Raw genomic sequence first — 21,803 nt, forward strand, 5'->3', positions numbered from 1 at the left:
GAATCTTCTTTTTTTTTTTTTCGCCTTTTCTAGGGCCGCTTCCAGGGCATATGGAGGTTCCCAGGCCAGGGGTCCAATCGGAGCTGTAGCCACCGGCCTACACCAGAGCCACAGCAACGCGGGATCCCAGCTGTGTCTGCGACATACACTACAACTCATGGCAACGCCAGATCCCTAACCCACTGAGCAAGGCCAGGGATCAAACCCACAACCTCATGATTCCTAGTCAGATTTGTTAACCACTGAGCCACGACGGGAACTCCCCACTTACCTGAATCTTCTTAAGGGCAGCACTATTATACATCTATGTCTTACTGACTCTTATCCATAGTTTGTTTCCTGAACTAAACTGAAATGAGTTTGAAAAAATCCAAAACACATCTTTGATTCAAGCTTTCAAAAATAAAATTTACAGAGCCATTTTGTTCCCAAAGAGAAGTAATTTTTCCTGGTAAGTCTATATTAGGAGTCAATTTCAAATATTTCTGCATCATGTATTTTTTTTCTTTCTTTTCTATGCTTACATTTAGATAACTGTGGGGCCAGGTACAATTTCTAAATAGCAAAGCTCTGCTCATTAATAGGTAGTACATTTTATTCCAAACCAGCAGTGCCCAATGTCTCTCTCTTAGAGAATGGATGCACTGTGAGAAAAAAGCTGAGAAAACAGTTTATGTGACTAACAAAAATGAGAGTTGAACAATAAGGATGTTGTAATGGACTCTAAAATCCTCTCAAAACATATTTCTATGACTGAGGAATCCCTTTTAGAAAAAAAATAAGGAAAAATGTCCACAGTAATAACAATAATAATCAGGTTTGAAAAAATCCCATAATAATATTTATTTATTAAATGCAGTCAATAATGTATTTTAAACTATTGGCATCAGTTGCCATGTATTTTCTTCTTTGAAGTGTAACTAATTTGTTTTATCTTAAGGTATATTATTAGGTTAACAAGCCAAATATTCTTGCCAACAATAAATTCCTTGATTCAGTATTCCAAGCATTGTCTTTCTTCTTCTCCTGTTAGGTGATTTGTTATCCCCTAAAGCTGGATATTTCTAAAAGAGATTCACTGTTGGGAAAAATGTTTTTTTTAAAAATATATATCAGACAAAATCAAAACAGATAAATTGACATCTGATAATAAAAATAAAGTTGGATATTCTTAATATTAAGGTTCTCAATGTTACATAGAAAATATGGTAGTAAATCATGTGCCCTAGATTCCTAATTCCCCTAAATATTAAAAATAATAATGCTCATTTCGGAAACGCATACACTAAAATTGGAACGATATAAGAAGATTAGCATGGCCCCTGTGCAAGAATGGCATGCAAATTTGTGAAGCGTTCTATATTTTTTTGGAATGGATAAGCAATGAGATCCTGCTGTGTAGCACTGGGAACTATATCTAGTCACTTATGATGGAGCATGATAATGTGAGAAAAAAGAATCTATACATGCATGTGTAACTGGGTCACCATGCTGTACAGCAGAAAATTGACAGAACACTGTAAACCAGCTATAATGGAAAAAAATAAAAATCATTATATAAAAAAATAATAGAATTGGTGTTCAGTATTTATACCATAAAACAAATAGAAATACCTACCATATATATTATTTTTATTTAAAGATATTGTCACTGTACATCACAATATTGTGTCTGGAGTAAGACAGTCAAATTTGCTAACTAAAATGCAATTTTAAAATATATTCATTTCATTAAAAATCAAATTACCAATTAAAATTATTTTAAAATGTAAGACTTCGTAAGAGTAAGAAAATTAGATACTCAGTCCTACAGCTTTGCAAATACATATTTTGCACCATTAGGAAAAAAAGTCATTAGATTTTGGTAATAAAAACCTGGTCCAGAAGATTTAATATCTGAGTAGTTAGTAACAGCTGCCTGAGAGAAAAAGAGAAAAAAAAAAAAAGAAGTAGAAAAATCACTTAAGAACTCCTCTCACCAATACCATATCATCAAGAATTTTTAGAATTCCAGGAATAATAGGAATAGACTTCATAAAGTTTTAAAGATGAAGTCATGACCTAATGCTCAAGAATCAGAATTAGATTTTATTGGCACTACTGGAAGCAAGAAAATTCTACCAAAATGAAAGAATAAACCAAGAACCAATATGAAATGGAACAATAACCTAAAGGACAACAGTGATCCAACCCCACAAGAGGAAGACAATATCCAGGACAGTTAAGAGGGGAGAGCCTATGGTGATGACCATAGAGGACAACCAGTTGAAACTGGAGCAGTATGACCCCAAAGATAGGTATCTGGACATCCTCAGCTTATCCTCAGTCTTTCTAGACTGATGATGCTACTTCAGAGAGGGCTTGGCCAAAGCCCAAAAACAGACCAATGAAGAGGATGGTATAAGAGTCTTTCATTAGGGACACCAGCACAGAGTATGGTGAAGGATGACAGCAAAGGGAGTCTTAAGATGTTGATATACAGCAGCCCTGAAGAGCAACTAGGCCAAATAAAAGGATGATTGATGTTTCCAGGAAAGATAGTTCCAATAAATATGTAAAATGATCACCTAGCTGGTATAATTAATATTGTGGTAAATTATAGCTGTGAGAAAATATATGGCAACACTGAATATCAAAATACAATGGTTTAGGAGTTCCTGCTGTGGCACAGAGGGTTAAGGATCAGCATTGCTGCAGCTGTGGCATAAATTGCAAGTGTGGCTCAGAGTTGATCCCTGGCCCCGGGAACTTCCACATGTTGTGAGTGTGCCATAAAAAATAATTTTAAAAAATCCCTCTAAGGCTAGAAAGGCAATAGGCAAACTTTCTCAAATAAGAAAAATTCTCAGGGAATACAGAAATACTTTGCAGAAAATTGAGAAGAGGTAGATGATGAAATTCATCCAAGAAATAGCTAAATAAAAACATAAAGAGCATAGGAATTGAGGAGCTGGTAGGGAACATTAAACATTTTAACTATACAATCGCACTAAACAAGTATAAGAATTATGATTACAGACTAGAATGTTAGAAATATAAGTAGAAAAGTAATTTTAAAAATACTGAATGTAAGAGGGCTAATGTCCCTTAATTTTCTTTCATTTCTATTAATTGAAACTAAATAATGTTTAAAGCATGACTTCAATTTCTTAATGTTCTTCATGATCCTTTACCTGAAGATTTATAAAAATAAAGTAATATCTCTTGCAGCAAAAAGAAAAGGAAAAATGTTTATTTAAAATTTGGAGATCCTAGCCCTCTTATTATACCTTATTTTTCATCTGTTAAATGAAAGTAAACTGATACATATCACTTTTTACTTTTTAAAGTGTATGTATTATTTATTTTTATGGAGTTATTTCTATTTATCTATTCATCCACCTATTTAGCAAAACTCTAGAATCAGGTGTTAACAATGGTTACTTCTAGATATTTAGGGAAATGTATTGCTTTCTTTGTGTTTTTACATATTGTTTAATACAGGGATCATGGGTAATTATAAAAAGTTAAGCCAATATTTAAAAACTTTATTTTATAGGTATCAGCTTGCAAAATATAAAGTAAAAAGTGTATTCTCTAAAGTTAAAGAAAGCAGAAAACTCATGTACTCCATTTTCTTTGAACAGTGATAAAAGCTGTATGATACATGACAAGGATCAGACAAAACAAATTTCAATGAAGTTGATCATTCCGGAAAGGCAGTCTCTGTATTTAGGTAGGACCATGCAGCCTTAGTTAGGATATTAATTTTTCTCCAAATATGCTTCTCCGGAGTATATGTGGGGTGCCCACCTTGAGATATGTTTTAAAATTTTTCAGAGTTTGATGGAAACTAATTTAATAAGTCCCCACTGGCATCAGAAACTGTCAACACAAAACCTATTCACTGGTGAGTGAGAATATTTTTGACCTTCTCTATACAGAAAGAAATGTTTCTGGAATGGCAAAGGGCACCTATTCTTAGAGAAGCCCTGTCAATTAGAGTCCTCCTCTGACAGGGTTGAGAATATGTGAATTCAACAAAGTTCCTCCAGACTTTATTCTGAGTAAGCATGTCCATATGGTGAGGTCATATCAGTCACAGAGATAAAAGATACAGCTCCTCATTTCCATATGTTCTCTCAGGGAGAGAGGTAAATTTGACCAACAAACACTGAAATCCCTACATGTCATTAATTTGAAACAAATTCCACTTGTGTTGACAAGGAAAGTGAGTTTAATGGAATTGCACATCCCTAAGCAGCAGGGCATTATAAGCGTGTCGGACAGGGCATTGTTTCCAGTTTATCAGTGCATTGTTTATACAGTAGGGATATTATGTCCTTGCTTATTTTCTTTGCTCAGAGTCTGTTTTATAGACTCAGCCACTGCATTCTCTCTTCTCCCGTGATATGTTGCTCAGATAGCATCATTCTGTTCCCCAACATGGAATATTCTCCTCTTTGCTGCCCATTTAAATCCTTTCCACTTTCGAGGCCCTGTTTAAGCCCTAGGCAACTGTGCTATTTCCCAATCCCAGCTTAGACTGATACCTTCTCCTTTCCGATCCGATGTTACATCAGCTATTGAGAGACAGTATGGGTTAAGTGGATGTGATTTGAATGCCAGTACATATTTATCATCTTGGTGGCCTTCATCAAGTTACTTAATGTATTTGCATTTGTTTCCTCATCTATTAATTGTAGCCCAGGAAGTCTCCTGGTGGCCTAGTGATTAAGGATCCAGCACTGTCACTGCTGTGGCTCGAATTCAATCTCTGATTTAGGAACTTCCACATGCTGTGGATAGAGGCAAAAGCAAACAAACAAACAAATAAATCTTGAGGCCCAGAATTATCCTGAACAAATGAGACTATATCTGTAAAGCATTGTTATTGCTACCACCACTTCTAAATTGAGATATAAGTGACATGTAAGTTTAACATGTACAATATATTTGATATATCTATAAATTTCAGTATGATTAAATAACACCTCCATCACATCGCATAATTATCATTTCATTTTAGAATGTGGACAATTAAGATCTAGTCACTTAGCAACTTTAGAATTGACAATATAGTATTGTGGACTATAATCACTATGCTGTGTATCAGATTTTGAGGTTTTATTTATCTTCTAGTTGCACGTTTGTACCCTTAAAAGATTTCTCCAATTCCCCTACCCCCTAACCCTGGTTTCTACTCTGTTTCTACAGTTTTGGCTGTTTTGATTCCACATATAAGTGACTGTATAGTATTTGTCTTTCTCTGTCTGACTTATATCACTTAGCATAGTATCCTCAAGGTCTATCCATGCTGCTGCAAATTAAGGATTACTTTCTTTCTTATGGTCGTGTGTGTGTGTGTGTGTGTGTGTGTGTGTGTGTGTGTGTGTATAAAAACCACGAAATATCACCTCACACCTTTAGAATGGGTGTTATCAAGAAAACAAGAAATAAGAGTTAGCAAGAATATGGAAAAAGAAGGAACACACACATACACACACATATATATGTATACAATAATCTTCTTTATCCATTCATCCATTGATGGACACTTAGGTTGTTTCCATATCTTGGATATTGCGGATAACATTGCAATAAACACAATTGTGCGGATAAATTTTCTATGTCTTGGTTTATTTCCTTTGGATATATACTCTGAAATGGCATTGCTGGATCACAGGGCTGTTCTATTTTTCATTTTTGATGAACATCCATACTGTTTTCCATAGTAGCTGCACCAATTTACATTCCCATCAACAGAGCACAAGGGTTCCTTTTTCTCCATATCCTTGCTAACACTTATCTCTTGTTTTCTGGATAGCACCCATTCTAAAAGGTGTGAGGTGATACTGCATGGTTTTTATTTGCATTTCTCTGATGATTAGTGATATAATGTGTGCCAGCTTAGTTTCCAAAAAGGATTACAAACTTCCAGGTGTCAAAGCCATTTCTAATGTCTAGCACGAGGAGACACACTAAGTTGATATTAAATACTGATTAATTTATTTCATGTGACATTCCAAAAAAAGTACTGGACTACAAAAGAGAAAAACAAGAGTTATTTTCCCCCTAGATTGCCATCAATCAGGGAGAAAAATCAGTGTCATCTTGAAAGACTCACTACCTTTCTGGATTTCAATGACCTCATTGATAAAAATAAAACAAGTCTAAATTTTTAAGACTGTATACAAAAAAAGTCTTCTATGGATCATAGCTTATATACAGAGGACAATACCAGAAAGAAATTCTTTTGGTACCTCTTTTGTCTAAATTTAAAACTATACCTTTATATATCTAACAGAAAAGAAGGTAAACAGTCTTTAGGTACTTAATAACAAAGGAACACCTACCCCCAAAGACAACTCTTTCTCATCAAGCAGAGCCGAGTGTAAAAAATTTAACATATGTCAAAACATGTCTTGGAGACTGTCCAGAGCAGTCTGTAAAATAGTATGAGCTTTCAGACTCTAGGCAGCAGCTTCTAACGTGGTATGTTCTGGCTATGTGCATCTCATGCATTTTTTAAAGATCTGCTTTAAATGCAGGTTTATCAATAAAAATGCCACCAGAAAACAGCTTTGAAATTTTAATCTCTTCCTGAAATAAAAGGTTTCCTCAAGGCAGGCCTGGAATTGATTGTGTCTGAACACCATCCACTTTCATCATACATGAAATTGTCTTAGACTTGCTAAATCCTAATATTGCAAAAGTTAAAAAAATGCAGCTCTGCATCTCTCATCATCAAAAGCAGCATAATTTAAGCCTTTATTGTGTCAGTCATGAATTGTCTCTCCTGTAAGCTCACAATGTCAAAATATTCTTTCAGATTAATGAGGATCCCTGCAATTACAGAGTAGAAACCGTCACGGTGCATGGTAGAGCCTGTCTAATGGCAGAAATTACCCTGAATGTTAATGCATTAGTCAAGAATTACTGCTGTCACCAAATCCAAATGGGCCTACCACTGGAAGATGGACAGCTCTGCCATTTCTCAAAGTGATTCTGGGTAGAAGGTGAACTACCACAGGGGATCTTTTGATTTCTTTGTTACTCATTGTATGTGATACCTTAGACCAACTAGGGAATTAGCAAAAAAGCTTTTTTTTTTTTTTTAAGACTTTAATCCTCTACAAAATGAAATGCTTTTACTAAGCAGTCTGCACATACAGAATGGAAACATGTACCCGATTCTGTTATGCAGTAAACTCAACACGGTTTCCTCATCGCTCAAATTTGGATAATTGTAGTGTTTGGCATATGCCATACAGATTCCTAGTGAGGAAGTAGAACAAGAAACTGTTCTGGGCTTCCCTTACTTCACCTCATCCTCGATCCTATTTCCAGGTAATGCTACCTTTTAAAAATAAGTAAGATCTTCCTTTACAAGTAGAATCTAAGAAAGTCATATTGCAAAAGCAGGATGTGGAATGGTGGCTGCCAGGAGCTAAGAGTAGGGGAGATAGATATTGGTCAGAGGGTACCAAGTTTTGGTTATACAGTATGAATAAATTTTTGGATATCTATTGTCCAGCATGATGACTCTCATTAGTAACACCGTATTGTATATTTGAAATTTGCTAAGAGAGTAGATCCTAAGTGTTCTCACCACACACACAAAAGTGGTAACTATGTGACGTGATGGATATGTTAATTAGCTTGATTGTGGTAATCATTTCACAATGGATACTATTATTACACCATCATGTTGTATACCTTAAACACATATATCCATTTTATTTATCAATCATACATCAAGCAGGAAAAATACTATGAACTTTCCACTTTCTTGTTTTACACCATGGGCAAAGTTCAAATTTTCCTATATGACAATTGAGTTATCTACAAGTAAACTCTGCAGCCTCATTTCCTCTGGGACTACACACACTAGATGTTATATGATAAATCCTTCCATTCCATGCCTTCATGCCTGTTATTTTGGTAGCTGAAAGCCTCTTTCCAACCTGGCAAAGCATGGTGACTATCGTTATGACTCCAATGTCATTGCTTTTGTGACTCTATCTCTGACTGCTTTTCCCCAAGTCTGTAGCCTCCTGACACTCACTACATTGGAACTAGTGTGATGGGTGTCTGTCAATCCTTCGCTATAGAACTTCTCTGCTGTCCCAGCAATATATGTCTACAATAGCTTCCAAACACACGTAATGACTGAAATTTAAATTAAGATGAAAAAGTTTAAAAATTCAGTTAGCTACACTAACGGCATTTCAGGTACTCAGTAGGCACACATGTCTAATGGTTACCAAATTGGACAGTACAGACAGAAAATATTTCCATCATCATAGAAAATTTGATTAGACAATGCCATTTTAGAATGTGAGAGTGGGGGCCATTCTGTGTCTCTTGGCATCTAAACAGAAAAATGGAGGAAAATTTATGAGTTGAACAGTGACTCCCAAAAGATATGTCCAAGTCTTAACTCCTGGTTTTTATGGATGTGACCTTATTTGAAAAATAGGGTCTTTGCAGATGTAATAAATTAAGGATCTTAGGTATAGATTAGACCCTAAATCCAATGACTAACATCCTTATAAAAAGTAGAGGAAGAGCTGAGACAGAGAAACACAGAGGAGAAGCCTTGTGAAGATGGATGCAGAGATTGAAGAGATGCACCTTCAAGCCAAAGAATGTCAAGGACTGTGGGCAATCACTAGAAGTTAGGAGAGAATCATGGAACAGATTCTCCCTCGGAGCCTCCAGAAGGAACCATCTCTACTGATGCCTTGGTTTTGTTTGTTTGTTTGTTTGTTTGTTTCAGCTGTATCCATGGCATGTGGAAGTTCTAGGGCAGGAATCAAACCCACCCCCACAGCAGTGACCCAAGCTACAGCAGTGACAACGCAAGACCCTTAACTTGCTGAGCCCTCAGGAAACTCTGTTGCCTCAGTTTTAGACTTGTGATGTCCTAACCTGTCAGAGAATAAATGTCTGTTGTTTAAAACAGCCCAGTTTGTGGCAGTTTGTCACAGCATCCCTAGAAAGGTAATGCACTTACCCTCCTCATAACAAAGGAACGCTTTAAGGACAACAGAGGAAATCAAATGTAGGAAATCATTTACCCAGATGTTAAGAGTTGGTGATAACTGCAGTGAGGTGACTTTAGATGGGCAGTAGCAGGAAGCCATCACCACACCAGGCTGGAAAGATGAAAGGGAGAGAAAATTATTGGGAAGTTTCTGGAGCCCAGGGGCTAAGGGTATCTGCCTGAAGCAGGCACATAGCAATTCTGAAGCCATGGAGGAGATGTGCTGGCCTTATCAAAATATGACAAACTCTAGGGAAACTTGTGTATTTACAAATCATTTTGGTTCATTTGATATAGAGCAGCTTATCATAGCAAAAATCCTCAAATATATTTCTTGGTCCTTCTTATTTTATTTATAGTATATTTCTTGTACTTTTCTTGGTCCTTCCTTAATACCCCACTAATTAAGGATAAAATATATTTTTCTTTTACCCTAATTTCTCCAGGTACTTCCTGAAGGTTCAGATTAAAATACATTTCCCGCCACTTTCATACATTCAGAGTGTGGCATTTAGTGGTATCAGGTATGCCTCTGATATTCTTTTCAAAAAATTACTCCTAAAAAGCAAGAAAGCAAACTTTCTTCTGCACACTCAGTTCCTGGCCAGCTCTTCCATGGCTTAGATGACTTCATGGCTTTGAAACTTGATGCCCACTGACCATCACTTCCTTTCTGGTCCCCATATAGTCCCTTCAGCCTGTATCAAATAACCCGACTTTTTCCCACCATTGTGTCCCTTTTATATTCCCATGGGAATATGCTTTATGCTTTATGCTTTTCTCTCAGGGATATTTGCCTCTGCTCTAAATAGCCTTAATCCTTGACCCTGACTTGAAACTTTAAATTCTCCAAAGCTCTTATTTACAGTTAAGATAATTTCTGTGACTATGAACCAGGACTTGTTCAGGTAAGTGTGTGTTTAGGGGAGAATGATTTTTCTCTCAGCCTTCTGTCATACAATCTATTTTAATTGTCTAACTGAAGATCATTTGTAAGTTTAAGAATTTTAAACTTATGGAACATTGTGGGATCCTTGCATTATCCTTGAGTAATGACAACAGAAGTAAGTGATGAACATAATTATGAAGGATATGGGGTCTGCAGATAGACCACCCTGATTCGAACCCAGCTCTGACATTTACTTGCCATAGAATCATGGACAACTCACTGTGCTCTCTCTGTTCTAGTTTTCTCATCTCCAAACATGGATACTTAAAATAACTGTCAGGCAGGCTACTTAGAGTAAACTAGATAATATTTGCATACTACACAGAACATAGTAAATGTTTAATTAATGCCATCATTGGTACTGTTCTTATTTTATTATCATTACCATTATTATTAGGAACAACAAGTGGTGATGGGAAGAGGTAAGTTGTAGAAACATGATCAGGGCTACCATTAAAAAGATGGGAAAGTCACGAAAAGTGTTAAGGAAAATACCCCCGAATACCTCAGTTCTGAGATGTAGACATTAAAGAGATCGAAGAGATCTAACCTAATCATATGTAAGACCCTGTAGGGCTTTTTAAAAAATACATTATGATACACAATCCTCACTCACTACAAGCTCAGGATGTAGAGCTTCACACTCTCATTTCACCCCCCCCCCAAAAAAAAATAAATACGGCACAAGGGAAAACATCGGGGCTCCCCATCCAGGCAAACACAAATTTTAGTCCTAGCTCTGCTACCTACCAGTCATGTGATGGTGTGGGGATCACAACATATTTCCGAAGCAGATATCATATGTGTAATTTGTTACCTATACCACAGAACTGTGTAAGAATTCAAGGTGTTGTATGGGTCTTTGAATAGTACTTTATGTATTATACCCTTGCAATAAATGGTAGTTATTTCTATAGTTATATTATTATAACCACTAATACACAGGCCAGTTGACCTGGTGTCCTGGCTAAAGGGAATCATCTAATTACATGCTGCCACTAAATTCTGAACTCCCGCATAGGATCCTACTTAGAATCACACTTCTTCTTTGTCAGATGATAAGCTCCAAGTGGGCAGAAGCCAGCTTTATCTCACTCACTATCATGTCCCCAATGCCCATCTTGCACATTCATGTGCTGAAAAATAATTTCATATCCAACTGGCTGACTTTCAGGCTGCAATATGGCCAGAGGAAAATGCTAGCTGCTGTATGGCCACAAAAGGAGCCACAGGGTGGTGCAGTGCTCAACGTGGGCGTCAGTGTCATTGAGAGTTGCTGTGTGTCTTCCACCACAAGCAAAATACAGAGATTTTGGAGAAGAAAATAAGCACATAAATGTCAAGGAAGTTGGAGTTAAGAGATCCATCTGGAAGTGTCAGTGTATATTCTAAGACATTTTTTAGAATTGTTTACAGTCCTTGATTTCTTCCATCTTTCTTCTCTGTGTGTCGGTCAAGCTCCATAGTTTATCACTCTTACCACATCATGTTTCTACTCTCAGGGAGGTCTTCTGTTCCCTTAGGTATAATTAGCAATCCCACAAAGGAAATATCTGCTCCATAACAAATGCCATATCATATGTTTGTGTCTGTAGGGAGCTGACTGTGAGAGAACTAAAATTTAGAGCAGACCCTGTCCAAGCAGGCTCCACTTTCACAATGTAAATAAAGGCTTTACAGCATCAACCTATGATTCATTAGTTTCCACTTTTACAAGAAAAGGAAGTGCATTCCTTATAAGCAGGTAAGCATATGATCCAGTTTAACTGGGATAGTGCACATTTTCTGAGGTAGTTCCAGTTATAACTGTTCCAGAGTAATTATTAGCGGTGCCTCTTTTTACTCTTAAGAGTATCCCAGTTAGGATGATAAAATGTATGGTCATTCTATTTATAAGGAAATTCAAAATCAGATTCTTTAAATCCATTGTAATTTATCTCCTCCAGACTCTGATTTAAGACCCTGTGATTATCCCCTTTCTCATCTCCATCCTAGCTTGCATCATTCTTGGTTCTGCATCCATCTGTACACACTGGAATATCCCTTTACCTCCTTCATGACTGCACATTTTTTGTGCATCCTTCATTGTCCTTCTTTTGCCTTCATCCTTGTACATACCTTCCCTATTCTCACTGCCCTGACTCTCTTTGACAATGTGTTATTATAGTAATTTTTGTTGGTACCATACAACTTGCTTTTAATTACACCTGGTTTTTCATTGTTCTCTACTTGTATCTCTCTTCACTCAATTTGCAGATTTCTCAACAGCTTACAATGAATCATATATTTTGATCCCATTTCTTCCTCCCCCCCCCCCCACACACACTATTGGTTTCTGAAACAGCATAAGTTAAAGCATCAGAAAGATTAGAAGGGCATTTGAGATTATTCAGCCTAGCCCCCTTCAATTGGAGAATGCCTTCATGGTTGCTGAAAGATTAGCTCAAAGTCTTAGAGTTTATTCAACACAGAAAGAATTCAGCTTAGAACACTTGTCTCTCAATTTTCACTCCAATACTTTTTTTTTTTTTTTTTGTCTTTTGTCTTTTTGTTGTTGTTGTTGTTGTTGTTGCTGCTATTTCTTGGGCCGCTCCCGCGGCATATGGATGTTCCCAGGCTAGGGGTTGAATCGGAGCTGTAGCCACCGGCCTACGCCAAAGCCACAGCAACACGGGATCCGAGCCGCATCTGCAACCTACACCACAGCTCACGGCAACGCCGGATCGTTAACCCACTGAGCAAGGGCAGGGACCGAACCCGCAACCTCATGGTTCCTAGTCGGATTCGTTAACCACTGCGCCACGACGGGAACTCCTCCAATACTTTTTTTCACTTTATAATCCTGTCCTATTTACTAGTGTTAACTGACTTAATTATCTCATACATGCTTTCAGATATAAAATTATGTTTGTCTTTTAATTTCTTAAAAAGAAACTCAATGCATCAACCCCAGGGAAAATGGAACAATCAGGTCAGCCTCCTAAGAAAATAAAAAATACTTGGTGTGAGGTCAACACTTTCATCGTCCTCCACATAGTGCAAGCACTTTCTCAATGACTTCCTGGCATTTTGAATTCTACAATTTGGAGAAACTTTTTTTTTTTAATTTTTATTGGAGTATAGTTGACTTACAATGTTGTGTTAGTTTCAGGTGTACTGAAAAGGGAATCAGTTACACATATATCCATTCTTTTTCAGATTTTTTTGCCATATAGTTTATTACAGAATACTGAGTAGACTTACCTGTGGTAGACAATAGGCTCTTGTTAGTTGTCTATTTTTTATATAGTAGTGTGTATACGTTAATCCCAACCTCCTAATTTATCCCTCCCACACCCCGACATTTCCCCTTTAGAAGTTTGACTTCTAAATCAACGAGTCTGTTAGAGGAATACTTTTTTTAAAAAAATATAAGATGTGCTAGCCAACAAAAGTGCCCATAGAAAGATAGCTAATTAAACCTCAATCTGCGTGTATATGCAGCAATTTTGTTTTATTAAATTCTTTACCAAAGTTTTGAAAGATTGGTGAAAGAAGAGATCAAAAATAACACTAGGACACTGTGAGAGTAGCAAAGGGAGGCAAAGGGTACCAAAAAAAGGGGATCTGGGCATGTTAATAACAACTCTAAAAATTTATAACAGGGGCCAACTCTGAAGATAATAACTTAGGTTATTTAAAGAGAAACTCTCTCTCTTTTTTTTTTTTTTTTTTTTGCATTGATGTTTCTCTCTTGTTAGAATTAGTTTTCTTATTTTTATAATTCTCTTCCTAAAAAGGAAGAGTGTGTTACATTTAAGTACCTTTTAGACCAACTTAGAATTAGCAAAGGATGACCCAATAATAAAATGCCTGAAGTTAAGTAAATAAACATTTTACACTTCCAGATTCAGAAAGCCCTGAAAACCAAATGACTTGGGAAAGACTACTAACTTTGGGAAGCAGCAGATTTCTGAGATGCTTTGTAACCATGGAAGCCTATGCAAAGCCACAGAATCAGGATATGGGAAAAATGAGGAGAGAAAGGACTTTACTAATAGGCGATATTTGTAGTCTTCCCCTTTTATGGAATGCATTCGGGCTCTAAATTATTTTTCTCTTTTCTTCATCAGTAGATATTGATCTCTCTTTAGATATGTGACAGACTGCTGGTTGCCTACTCAAAACCTTTTTTTTTTTTTTTTAACTAACAGAATTTAAATTTTGTTCAAATATTAGGAGGTAGGGGAAGCACCATATCCAAGAAAGTTTGAGTTTGAAATGTGCACGTCTGGGTTTTTATCACTGTGACCAAAGTATATGTTATGAGGATGCTCTGGGGAGATTTTCTTCTCTAATCAGGAGAGGAAGGTCTCTGTCTCTAGCTCTGTCTCTGTCTCTCTTTCTTCCCCTCTACCTGACTGCAGGAGCAGAACATTGATCTCCACTTGCCTTCCATGCTCAGGCTTTTGAACCAAATCACTGGCCCTTCTGGGTCTCTAGCTTGTACACAATAGATGGTGGAACTTCCAAGCATCCATAAACATGTGAGACAGTTCCTTTAGGGGTTTGGGATTGGCATATGCACACTGTGGTATATGGAATGATTGGCCCACAGAGACCTACTGTATATCATGAGGAACTCTACCTGATGTTCTGTGACAATCTACATGGGAAAATAATCAGAAAAAGAATGGATGTGTGTATATGCATAACTGAAACACTTTGTTGCACAACAGAAATAATCACAACATTGTAAATCAACTATAATTCAGTAAAACTTTAATTTTATTATCATTATTAAAGCATAAATAATATACACATGTGCTTGTGTATGTACATACACACACAGATAGATATATAGATATAGACGTGGATGAGGATGTAGATGAGACTAAGGGTGTGGAGATGGATGTGGAGACGGAGATAGAGATGAAGACAGAGATGGAGACAGAGAGAGGTAGCCTATTGGTTCTTTTTCTTGGAGAATCCTAATACAGATTTTGGTATCAGGATTGGTTCCAGAGGAAAATAGTTTTAGGGATGAGTTTTCTTTTTTTTTTTTTAAATTTTCCCACTGTACAGCAAGGGGGTCAGGTTATCCTTACATGTATACATTACAATTACAGTTTTTCCCCCACTCTTTCTTCTGTTGCAACATGAGTATCTAGACATAGTTCTCAATGCTATTCAGCAGGGATGAGTTTTCTGAATTGGTTCTGGGGTTTCTAGAATGGGCTCTCTTATGTTATTAGACCTAACTATGCTAATAGTCCTATTTCCAGTAGTAAAGAGCACACACACACACAAACACACGCACAGAGAGAGAGAGAGAGAGAAAGAGAGAGAGAGAGAGAGGTACTAAAAGTCCCTCCTTCCTGCCTGCCTTTCAACTTTGACTTGTGATGATGTGACTGATGTATTATATTTAGTGCTGCTATGGTGACTATCTTGTAATTATGAGGAGAAAACCAAGAAACTTACTTCTTCCTCAAAATTTCTGACTTGGGATAAAATAATTATGGTTCAACATGGCTAGTCTTTGGTCAAAAAAAAAAATGTGAACCTGGAACTGTCAGCCACATTAGGCAAATGCCACTCTTCCACATGAAATCTTTAGTGGTTTCCTATTTCATATGGAGTAAAAATCAAAGTTTTACCATTGCGTGAATGACCCTATGTGATCTGATCCCAGTTATGCATGTAACCTCAGCTCTCATTTGCTTTTCCCTTCCTGACATGGGCTAAATCACATAGAATTCCTGTCAGTTGCAGAAAGCAAACCCCAATGCTTCTATATTTACTGTTACAGATACCTGGATGTCTTGCTTCCTCACTTTATAAAGTAAAGACTTTTCCCTCAATTATCATAAACAAACAAATAAATATTCACTTTGTTTACTATTCTCTTATCCTGATGTATCTTTGGTTTAAAAACCCATCATCAATTAATATCACATATGTGAATATACTACTTCTTTATTGTTTTTCTCCTTACACTATCATAAAATTCATAAGATTAAGGCTTTGGTAGACAGTTATACTTTTGCCACTGCCTAGAAGGATGGACAGCTAAGAGTAGCTATGAATATATTTGCTGAATGAATGAAAACATGATCAATCAATGAGAATTCCTCTACCGCTCACTTATGGCTTGAGTCTGGAGTTGCCAGTCTGTCCTCTAGCCACTGAGGACTCCTCGAGCCAGCTCTAGGCTGATCAATAAAAAATTTCTCCCATTTCTCCTTTCTCTCCTTCCTGTTCTTCAGATCTAAGGAGTAGGTAGGAGAGACAGGAACAATAAAGCTCTTAGATTAATGAGTCTCAAGTCTGCATAATTTTACTTTCGACTCTATTTGTAACTAACCTCTGGGTGAAAATTACAAAGAAAACCTAAGGAAATTTAAACCGTGTTTTGAAACTTTTCTTGAAGCCATCCACTTACTACTTCTTCAGGGCATATAGAAGATCTTTTGCATCAGCACTCGAGCTGATTCAAGGTCTAATATGTGGACTCAAAATCCCAGGTAAGGATAACACCCATCAATCCTCCTTGTTACAAAGCCACATACTTGTTTCAGTTTTATAAAGAAAATTAAATGAAAGAGTTACTTAAGATTTTACTTGTATTGTAGTGCTTTCCTTTAGCACTTGCTGAAGATTTGTGTCCCTTTAAAATTCATGTCAAAAACCTACTGCCCACAGTAATGGGATGAGAGAGTGAGGCCTTAGGGACGTGGATTAGGTCATGAGGGAGGAGCCCTTATGAGTGGAATTTGTGCCCAATAAAAGAGACTCCAGGGAGACCCAGAGGCTCCCTAGCCCCTTCTGCCATGTGAGGATATGAGAAGTCTGAGACCAAAAAAAAGTCACCACCTGACCATACTGGCTCTGGATCCCAGGCCTCTAGCCTCCAGAGCAGGAGAAATAGATTTCTATTGTTTATTAGCCACTTGGTCTATAGTATTTCTAATGGTAGCCTGAATGGACTCAGATGACATTTTTGTAAAAACTCAGGCAAGAGTTCCTGTGGGTTGGGTTGGAATAAATGAGTGAAAGATTCTGGATTCAATTACTTCAAAATCACCACTGCCTGCTGACCCTGACCCTCTTATAATTGAAGCAAGTCTGATTACCTTGACTTTATCTTCTCTAAGGCTTCTTAGACTCATATATAAGATCTATGTATCTAGCTAATCTAATTTCTAGAACATATTTCTACAGTTTGGGGTCTTAAAGTGCGAACCGTGACTTTCAAGTAAGGACCATTCCTATAAAGATATGGCAAGGTCTTTTGAATCCCAATCATTTGGTAGGAAAATATTAGAAACATATAGAGGTCATTTTGGCTAGTTAGTCAACAGAGTTCTACAAAAGGGGAAATCCGCCTTAGAAAACTTAATCAGCATATTCAAGAAATGTGTGGTTTTGGTTAGAAGGCTCTGATTAACCAAGGAATTCAAGCTCTGAGAATTTCTAAAGATAAAATAAACCTCTATCTTGTTTTAACCCATGTCTCCCAAACATACTTGACCACAAACACTTTTTTCCTGTCACACATGAGAAATATTTAGTTAGCCCACTTTCTTGATTCTGTAAGGACACTAAAAAAAAATTAATCATTTTTTGACTATTAAGGAAAATTATGACAAAAGAGTCATCACTTGCGGATATTGATAATTATTCTACTAAAGAGGTGTACATTTTTTTGTCTTTTGGGGGCCGCACCCCTGGCATGCAGAAGTTCCCAAGCTGGGGACGAAATAGAAGCTGCAAATGCCAGCCTATGCCACAGCAATGCCAGATTTGAGCTATGTCTGTGACCTATACCACAGCTCATGGCCTTGCCAGATCCTTAACCCACTGAGTGGGGCCAGGGATTGAACTCATATCCCCATGGATACCAGTTGGGCTCATTACCACTAAACCACAATAGGAATTCCAAGAGCTATACACATTTTAAAGTTTAGGAGCTTGAGCAGAATCTATACATACCTTAGAACACATTATAAAAATGGCTTTTTATAATAATATAAATGTCCAAGATTTATTTGCATTTTGAGAACTTAGCCATTCTATTTAAATTATTAAAATAATTAGGGTAAAATTATATTTTAATTAATTAAGATTGGTCTTTAAATATTTTAGCATCCTTCCACTACATAAATAAAAGAGCTGTGTTCATACATATGTAAATAAAAGAGCTGTGTTCATACATGTGCAAAATAACACTTTTAGGATAAAGGAATGGATGAGAAAAATTAAGCATATTTGTAGATATAATGGAAGAAAAAGTATGAGACAAGTATTCACAAGGGAAATAATAATATGTCCTATAAAAATTGTATCAGTACTTGTTTCAAAAATAGCCAGTAAAACCAGCAACGATTGGACATGCTGACTTTTTTCTCCAGTATATCCCAGTATAAAGTCGTCTTCTTCTAAAACTGCCTATCTTCATACAAGGTTTGCCCCTTGATTCTCCTCCATAAGGTTTCAGAAATGCTATTTCAGAAAACTTGATATACATCCCTGGAGCCACTTTCATTGAAATTTTGCACACTTGAACGCTACTGACTGATCTAATCTTATAAAGTAGAACAGATGGATAAACTCCAGAGGGACGTGATAGATGTTGTTCATTAAACATAGGTGGGCCTGGGCAAAAAATCATTGATTTTGAAATGCCAAGTTTTTTTCCGGTACCCCAAGGAAGACTTCCAAAACCAATAGAAATCTTATAGGTGGAAATATACGTAAAAGAGCCTACTCTGTTCTATGAGGAGGATCAGAGACAAATTTTCAAGCCATCTTTAGTAATTAGTTAGGATTTCCTGGTATTCATTTTGATAATTAACTTTATTATTTCATTATTATCCTTTTTTGCTTTTATGTCAGTCTCTTAGGTTTTTCTTAGTATATCAAAATTGTTATCAAGTGCCACACTTTTTTTTTTTTTTTTTTTTTTTGCTTTTTAAGGCCGCATCCGCAGCATATGGAAGTTCCCAGGCTAGGGGTCAAATCATAGCTACAGCTGCCAGCCTATGCCAGAGCCACAGCAACACAGAATCTGAGCTGCATCTGTGACCTACACCACAGATCACAGCAACACCAGATCCTTAACCCATTGAGCAAGGCCAGGGATCGAACCTACATCCTCATGGATCCTAGTCGGGTTCATTAACTGCTGAGCTATGAAGGGAACTCCATGTCCCACATTTTTTAATATCATTAGGGAAAGAAGTACCGTTACTCACACAAGGCTTTTTCTGTTTTGGTTGTTCTATATTCAAACAACAGACTTTGTCTAATTGACGAATATTTTAATATAGTTGTTTACTTAATGCTTATGATATATTCAAAAATTATATCTAGTAATAAAAAATTAAAAAGAATCATCCCTATTGTAAATGACATATTCTCTTTGGGAGGGATAAGGCATTTCTATATATATTCAGTTCAGCAGACATTTCTTATAAATTATGATAGCAGGCAATAGGGAGTTTGGAATGTCTATCAGGTCCTTGACTTGTTTATTTCACTTAGAATTCAAAGCAACCTTTGGAGGTATATAGTATGGTTTCCATTTTAAAAATTAGAAAATAGAAACAGAGAAAAATACTTCTAAAAAATCACTTAACTCATTTCCTAGTTTAAAAAAAAAAAACTTGGATGGGAATGAGGTGCGTGAACTACATAGCTCAGGCTCTTTCCCTTACATTTGCTGATAACTACACCAAGGTGTTCTTTTATTAGTTATGACATGATTTTGTATAGCACAAACAACTGAAAACAACCAGTGTGGAGTTCCCGCTGTGGTACAGTGGGTTAAGGATCTGATGTTGTCTCCGTGGTGGTGTGGGTTTGATCCCCGGCTCTGCCCAAGGTTAAGGGTCTGGTATTGCCACAGCTGTGGCATAGATCAAATTTAAGATTCAATCCCTGGCCTAGGAACTTCTATGTGCCACGAGCAGCTAAAAAAGGAAAAAAAAAAAAAAAAGAACAACCAGTGTGGGCTGATATAGTGGAGGCAGAATTTATCTGAAGAGGTGGGATTTGAGCTGAGCTTTAAAGGATGGATGATGGGATTTGGATAGGCAAAATAACCAAGAAGACTCAAGGTAACTGAATCTTCTCGGGCAAACAGAGAAAAAGGAATGAGCTTAGCACACTCAGTGGTCAGTGAGGGGCCCATCTTTGTGAAGGGAGGAGTCAATACAAAGGGAACTTATGATTCTAGGATTAGTTTCATGCTATGCTAACATACCATCAGTTGTAAATGACAGAGATGAATAAAAACGAAAATAACAATAGCACTAATAGTTGCAATATACTCTTTGCCAATTAGTATACCAAGAAGATTCTCCATTTCATATAATCTTCACTACAATGGCAGAAGATAGCACTATTACATATATTTTATAGTTGAGGAGACTAAGGATCATAAAATAAATATCAAGTCACTAAGCTTATCTGCCCCATAGCACTGCTTCACAATGTGAATTGACTTTTGAGAGCTACATCAAAGAGATGGAGCCAGGAACAAGTGCAATTCTAATTGTCCAAACATACTGGGGGTTACAGAATTATTACATATTGCTAATAAAGAGCATTTTAGAGAATTTTGGCAATCATATAATAAAGTGTAACCTATTTTCTAAATAAGAAAACTGGGGTTCAAAGAGTTTGTCTATATGACAGGCCAAGCCAAAAATATAATATTAACCTCTGAGCTTCCAATCTAATATTCTTTTCATTTTTTATATGCTGAGTCAAAAATAATGTTTTAGAAATATTTCTCCCATCTCCTATTTATTACTATTATTTTCACTGTTTTTCCAGTCAAAATTGCAGAGTACAACAATGTTGCTTGGATCCTTTATCAAAATCACCTTCACATTGCAACAAAAAGATTTTGTCTCTCCCCATACAACTAATAATAATAGTGATTATCTCTATTTATTACAGAAATCACACTAAGATCTGGATGCCTATTCCCAAGAGATAAATTATACAGATTATAAAATTAAGATACATTTTGCTAGTTTGATATGTAACATTTTTAATTAAAAATAGTGAGAACTGCCAAGTGAATTTGCCTTCAGTGACAAAACTAAATTATGATTGGATATCGTGAGTAATATCATCTGGGCCAGAGATGGAATTTATGAGTCACGACACCTCTTCCCTTTGGAACAGAAGGCCAGTTACAGAAAATCTTAGTCTATTTTCCCCAGAAGTAGGGATCTACACAGCCATTTGGGAGAAAATAAAATATAAACTAGTAAAAATAAAAGAAATCTCATGATAAGATGGGTAAAACCAGTATAAATTAATATTTGAATTTTTAAACATTGTTTAGGGAAAAACAAAACAAAGCAAGGAGAAACAGAAAGAGTGAGGAGAAAGAACAAAAGGAAAAAAACTGTTGATTAAAGTGAACGTCAGTTTACCTTCTGAACTCTTGACAGCTTAATTATTATTAGGTGAAGTGTAATTTCTTTGTCCCAGAAAAGTACCTTTCACATATATTATCTTGGAGTATTTATTAATAACATCCCACTTAACTCTCAGCGTTTATTGCTTTGGTCAATGAATTATACCGTTGTTCTTATTTTGAATGAACTCCCGTTAAGCATATATTATGTAAAGAAAGCACCTGGAACTTCAGAGGCGTTCAGTCACTTTCACTGTGTCCCATGGAGATGGGATACAGTTAGGGAAGGATGAAAAAGAGAGTAAATCTCTAAGCTTCACAGTTTATTTCAAATGATTTTCACACCGATCTATTTGTATACAGCTACGTGGTCAATATTCCTCTACTGCCATCCTTATCTGAGATGAAGA

General features: G+C 36.5%; 1 long non-coding RNA gene and 1 other non-coding gene across 8 annotated transcripts in view; one reads left to right on the forward strand and one right to left on the reverse strand.

The window, feature by feature from the left end:
- The window catches only part of LOC106504343 (uncharacterized), a 796,860-nt gene that overhangs the window by 249,709 nt on the left and 525,348 nt on the right, over positions 1-21,803 (reverse strand). For 2 of the 7 annotated variants that reach the window (XR_014809722.1, XR_014809724.1), the window contains one exon: positions 9,063-9,140. The exons of the other annotated variants lie outside the window; for them this stretch is intronic. This is a non-coding gene — a long non-coding RNA (uncharacterized LOC106504343). The remainder of the gene's footprint in view (positions 1-9,062; positions 9,141-21,803) is intronic. 7 annotated transcript variants of the gene reach the window in all.
- LOC146401228 (U6 spliceosomal RNA) lies at positions 1,262-1,367 on the forward strand. The gene has a single exon (XR_014811756.1). It is a non-coding gene; the product is annotated as a U6 spliceosomal RNA (small nuclear RNA).

This window comes from Sus scrofa, chromosome 7 (assembly GCF_054392235.1).
Source record: "Sus scrofa isolate SSC_HxYL_T2T_F1_AM1 chromosome 7, Sscrofa_HxYL_maternal_Yorkshire_Landrace_v2.0, whole genome shotgun sequence".
In the NCBI taxonomy this organism is placed as follows: Eukaryota; Metazoa; Chordata; class Mammalia; order Artiodactyla; family Suidae; genus Sus; species Sus scrofa.